We start from the raw sequence: 5,969 nt of genomic DNA, 5'->3' as shown, positions 1-5,969 counted from the left end.
GGCAGGGTGCTGACCCACCCACAGAGACTGAGAAGTGCATAAATAGGGAGCTTGAGTTTGCAGAGTTGTTTCTTCCCATAGCAATATTTCCTAGGATTCTTATTTCTTAGGACTTAGAATTCAGAGGCCTGATGGTACATAACGCATCTGAAGAAAATACCTTTTGTTTTCTTTTCAGTTGCCAATGTAACCATGATTAAAAAAACCCAAACCCAAAGCAAAACAGGCGGTTTTGGGAAGGGCACTGACAATGTGCCAGAACAACGGCATTGGTAGGGCTGGTAAAAAGCAACTGAATTGTGATAAGACAGTAATGACTACTGTGGGAGTCTGGACTATAAAATTTTCAGCTGTAACAGTCAGTTCTGTAAAATTCACCTTTGTGCAGCCACTTGCACCTCTGTAGGAACAGGCATGTCCACAGCTGGGGAATGCCAACCCAGGAACCTGGTCCTGGAGCAGCTGTGTGTGCAATTCTCACTGATCACAGAGCTTCTGGTGCAGAAGCAGGAAGAAATTAAGCATCCCAGAAACTGCTAAGAGTTACTGTACTGAGTTTAAAAGAAAAAGTAAGTCACAAGGGAAAAAATGGAATAATTGGGAAAAGTGGCTTCTTTTTTGGAGGGCCTGGTACTCCTGTAGACTGCTGCATTCTCCATCCCCTACCTTGTCTATCTGCTGATGCTCAGGAGACCTTCACCTTTTATTTTCAGGTGAGCAGAGCTGGGCTCCACGTGCCAGCAGAGCTTTCAGTAGCATTTTTTGAATGCAGAGAGATGCCTGTAGGCAATTCCAGAAACACAGCTTTTATTTTCCTTTTCATGACAGAAAAGACCAAACACTGAAAACAGTGATGATTGCATTTTAATAACCAAAAAATCAAGTAAGTTTTAAATGTCTAGAAACAGATTCTCAGGGGAAAATAAACCAAAAACATTTCCACCTTCAACCTGAGACATCAGCCTTCAGCGTGTGTAACCTGGCAGGTTCTGTGTTCACCATTATGTGCTTTGTACAAACCACTTTTTTTAGTTCAGGGTGGTTTTCCCACAAGGGAATCTTTCCATGCTCCAAGTTAATTATGTTTCTCTCCTCTCGAGTTTCTTTACTACCTAGAAATTTAAGCTAATGTAGTCTATTTTAGGTTTTTAAAGGTGCTCAGTGCTATGATGACTATGTACTCATCTAAAAAAGATTACAAAAATCTGAATACAGGGAAGTAGAGGACAGCTAGAGATCATCCTAGTTCTCTGTCCTGGTTTTGGCCAGGAGAGGGTTAATTTTTAATGTCATTCCTAAACCACAACATTCTCATGGAACATAATATCTCTGGGCTGACTAAAATAGTTGTCCTGAAGTAGTCCTGTGTTATGCTCTGCAGAATGTATACATTTTAATGAGGTGAGTTAATCCCTATATTCTAGGAACAGACCTTGATAGCATTATCTGTCATTACTTACAATACTGCATGAATTAGAGTGCACAGAGATATTCTGGGGCTGCCAGACCAGTTAAGGAAAAACAACCTTTTCCAGGGCACTAAAACTGAGATGCTCACAGGCACTCAGCTCCAGCTGGGTTGGTATCAGCAGGGACAGCTATAGCAGAGAGGGACACACGCTTCCCTAAGATAACACTGAATGCTGAGCTTTTGTAATAAATCCCTTGCCCCACAATTTCCATCATCCTGTACACACCTGGAAGTCTTCAAAGCCTGTTAGCAAACAGCAACAAGTGTTCCACTGACGCCTGAGATGGGGAAAATAAAACCCCGGCAGTGTTAAATGTCACGCTTGGAAATGGCAATCATCCGTGTTCAGCAGCCCTTTACCCACTGAAGATTAAAACATAATGGGGGTCCTTGCTGGGGGGATGCATGGCCAGGCAGAAAAATGGGAAGCACTGAGCTCAGGGAGAGCTGAGCCCGCCGAACGGGCTGGCAGGAGTCTGTGCCAACGAGCTGTCACCTAATGACTTGGTAATTGGAGCTCTGATACAGTCAGGGAGCACAAGGGAGCCTCTTGTAGCCCAGCATTTAGAGTCCTGAAACTAAAAATCAGCTAAAATTGCTGGATTTTCTTTTTTAATATTAGTAGTCCAGTGTTTATGTGAGCTCTGAGACATAAAGGGGAGCCAAGTGGAGTTACACATGGCTGTAAAGCCAGAATGGATAAGTGGAGTCAAATAAGCAAGCAGGAGCCTCTCTAGTGTGAACCTTGAGCAGTGAGGGCTCTGCAGTGCAGCAGTGGTGAGACCCTGTTCCCAGGAGCAGGTACCAGCAGCACATGGAGGGTGCTGGCAATGCAGGCAGGTCAGCAGGGGCACTGAGAGCCAGGGGCATGGCAAAGGCTTTCATCCCAAGGGAGCAGTGGGGTGATCTGAGAGACAATCAGATGGTGACTGTGGAGGGGAGTGATGCTGCTCTGCGGGAGGAGGCTTCTGGAGGGCAAGGAATTCCCTGCAGTGGCTGGTGGTGGTTGTGGTTTGGTGTGTGGGTTCCTGACTCACCCATAAATTCGTATGAAGATTGGCAGTAAATGGATTGGTGGAGGCTCACTAGGTAAAGGAGAGTAAAGGCTGCTCAGGGGTAGTCAGAGGTGGTGCTCGTGCTGGTAAGGGCTCCCTGAAAAGCAGTAAGAGTTTCCTGAAACCTTCTCCAGCATGGATGCAGGAAAATCAGTTATTCAGCTGAAAAAAAGTTAAAAATAATGTGAAGACAGCAGTTTGAATAGTTTAGCATTCATTCCTGCCTTAATGAATATCTAGTATACTTTCTTCCACCTTCTATAAGCTTACGGAAAGTCCCCACTGAAGTCACCTGGAGCAGGTCCTTCAGTTTGAAGAAGGCAGTCAAACAGTGAGCACAGCCCTGTTCCAACCAGTGATGGCATTTCTGTGCAAAGATTGCAATTAGCAAAGTACATTCTTTTCAGATCATTCTTAATGGATGTAAGAGCTTGACATTATCTACTTACTGTATCCCAAGACCAGCTTAAAACCACTGCAGAACCTCCTCATGGCACGTTGGAAATGGAGTAGAAAATTTGAGGACTTGTATTAAGTCCTTTAAGGTCTTGTAGTGAAATTAATTTTCGTAGCAGAATTTAAGCCATTTCACTGAGTGCCACTGACAGCACTCTAGAATCCTGTATTGATTTATTTCTGTGCATTTCATTTTTCATTTTTGATTGCCTTGTTTCTTGTGGAGTAATTTACATGTATGCAAAATGAATGTTAAAAAAATCAAATAAAAATCATGGCCTTTCTCACTAAGGTTTTGTAACTGCTAATAATAGAACAGGGTGCAAAGCAAGTGGAGAATCTTGCCTTCAGGCATGAGTCTGATTTCATAGCATTCTTATCCAGTTCTTTGTTTTGATGTTATTTTTAATTTATCAGTATTTTTACTAATTAAAAAAATACTCAATAAACTACTCCATTCAAAAAATGTTGTTAAACCCAGCAGCTAATACACATTTTAATCTGGAGTGTTGAGAATGATGGTGAGAAGCAAAACAGGATGGAGTGGGGGTAGGGAACATGGAATAATTTAAAGAAATTGCAGGAGAAGGCAAGAAGCTCATTTTATTCCATTTAGCAATTAAGGCAGGATTCCGTCTATCCGTCATAGCAGACAGAAGGAAAGAAAGAGAGGAGGGGATCATGAGTTTGTCTGTGAGCATCCCAGTTGTGATGGGAGAGAAAACACAGCAGAAGAGAGAAGTGGCTGTTGGTATCCACGATCACAGACCTCTGAGCAGGGCGGTGGCCGGCTCGGCAGAGGGTCTGTAGCCCCCGTCTTAGCCAGGTGGCCAGTTCCCCACTTAGCCTGCCAAGTGAGTTGATCATCAGCTTGGAGCCAGACAGAGTGCCAGGTGGCCAGATCCCTCACTCAGCATCCAATTAACAGTGACACTGGTTTGGAGCCAAGCGGGAAGGCGGCTCTGCAGCCGGGAGAGGGACATCCCTGGATCACCAGTCCAGTCCCTGCAGCAGCTCCAGCTGCCTTCCATTTCTCTAGAAAGGCTGGGCTTTTTGAGACCTTGTTTTGTGTTGTTTTGGTTGCTTGTTTTTGGGGTGGTTTTTAAGCAGTAAAACTGTCTAAATCTTTTGGGTATCTCCAGTGTTATTCTTTTCTGGCACCTCCTCCGTGCCCTCAGACAGAGCTGTGCTGCACTGTGAGCAATGGGTCTGTCCACATGAGAAAGAAGCTACCCAAGTCATTTAACTTCTGAACTGCATTGGAGTGTGGACCCAATTTAGGGAATGTTAGCCCCTGTTTGGTACTGGGATCGTGGCACAGGTGCATCAAGCCTGGTTATACCTGAATTACTTGGCAAGAAATGACCCTCCAGTCAGTTCTCATCAAGAATTTTACATATAAAGGCAGTTTTCAAACTCTGCTTTTTACACTGATTCAACATTCTGTAAAGGCAATTGTCTTTTAAAGGCTTTTTCACCTCAGTGTGTTGTGTAAGGTGTTCTTCATTATCTACACATTATTTAGTGGGTCTGCTTTTCCCACTCTTTGCCTCTGTACAAATTTTCCATAGGTTTAAATGGAAGTATGAGATTCAAAGTTTGTTGTGATTATGTGGGTATAATCATGGATTTCCTAAGAAAGCTTTGGAAGACAATCTGGATCAGGGAGATGGGATGGCCCAGTGAAGCTGCTTGTTGAAATTACCCCAGACTTTGTTGGGCAGTCGTTGTCCACAGCAGTGGCTCTCTGGAGGCCCCTGCACACAGTGAACGTGGTCTCTTCTTGAGCCTTACTGGTCTGCCGTGGGAGTGAAGCCAAAAAGGTTTGAAGTCTTTTCTGCTCCGTAGAAATCAGGTTGAGACGTGTAAATAGAGAAAATTTGTCAGTTTTATTCACATGTTGTGAATAAATAGAGGTCTTCCATTTGTAGCATCTTGTGTTAAGTACTAAGGTATTAAAAAAAAGAGGGGAAGGGGAGTATTTCAAAATTCATCTCTCTTTAGGCATCTCATAGGCTGAAAATAGCATTCCACCTTCAGGCTGGCAGTTAGGGCAAAATAAACACTTCAGAATGAAGCAAAGGGACTGGCTGAAAGTGAGATAATAGTTTATAGGAATGGAGCTATTTATAGCCTGCAGGATACAGTGGTTCAGAGACAGCCCAGTGACTCACGGGCAGTGCGGGGAAGGTGCTCTCAGGGGAGAGGCCTGGTCAGCATCTCAGAGCTGTCACTGCAGCTACACATGACAGAGAACAACTGTCAGGGGTTTGTGGTTCTACCTGGGCAACTACAAATAAGGACATTTAAAACTCATTTTCAGAGGCCGGGTATCAGACTGGTCACATCTCATTGCTTCGTTATATGTGAGTACAAGGATATGCATATGAGACAATTAGCTACCTCAGGCAGTGTGTTTAAAAGAGATGGTGTTGTCTCACCTGGCAGATGGAATACATACCAGTGCTCATTTCAAGTTCTCAAATACTCTCTTCATTAAATCATGTAATACTTCTTTGCGTTAGATTTCTCAGCAGTTTTGATCTGTAACTCCTTAAAGTCAAGGAAAATCTTGGCATTTTTGGATGAATGAGACAGTAACTGATGTACTATAATCCTGAGTTGACTCAGACTGGCCCTGTGACCTTGTGTTAGCCTCTCTCACCAGTTTTCGTGGCAAAACAGAGCTAACAGTGCTTAATTATCCACTTTATCTACTAAATAGGGTTAAGACTGGGGACGTTATGACCATTTAATTACTCTTTGTAATGAGCTCTGAAGAGAAGTGACTAAGAGCCGGTGGTGGTGGAGTAAATCTCACAGCTGCTGGATAAACTGTGCTGGTAGGGTGGGAGGCCGAGTGTGCCCGGGGCTGTGCCACATGCCGATGCTGAGAGTCCTGAGTCCCTGCGGGCTCTGTGATCCCAGCCCCGCACACACCCCGAGGGCTCTGTGATCCCAGTCCCGCACACACACTGAGGGCTCTG

This window comes from Corapipo altera, unplaced genomic scaffold (assembly GCF_003945725.1).
Source record: "Corapipo altera isolate COAL_440 unplaced genomic scaffold, ASM394572v1 271, whole genome shotgun sequence".
Lineage (NCBI taxonomy): Eukaryota > Metazoa > Chordata > Aves > Passeriformes > Pipridae > Corapipo > Corapipo altera.
This window is presented reverse-complemented; position numbering follows the sequence as displayed.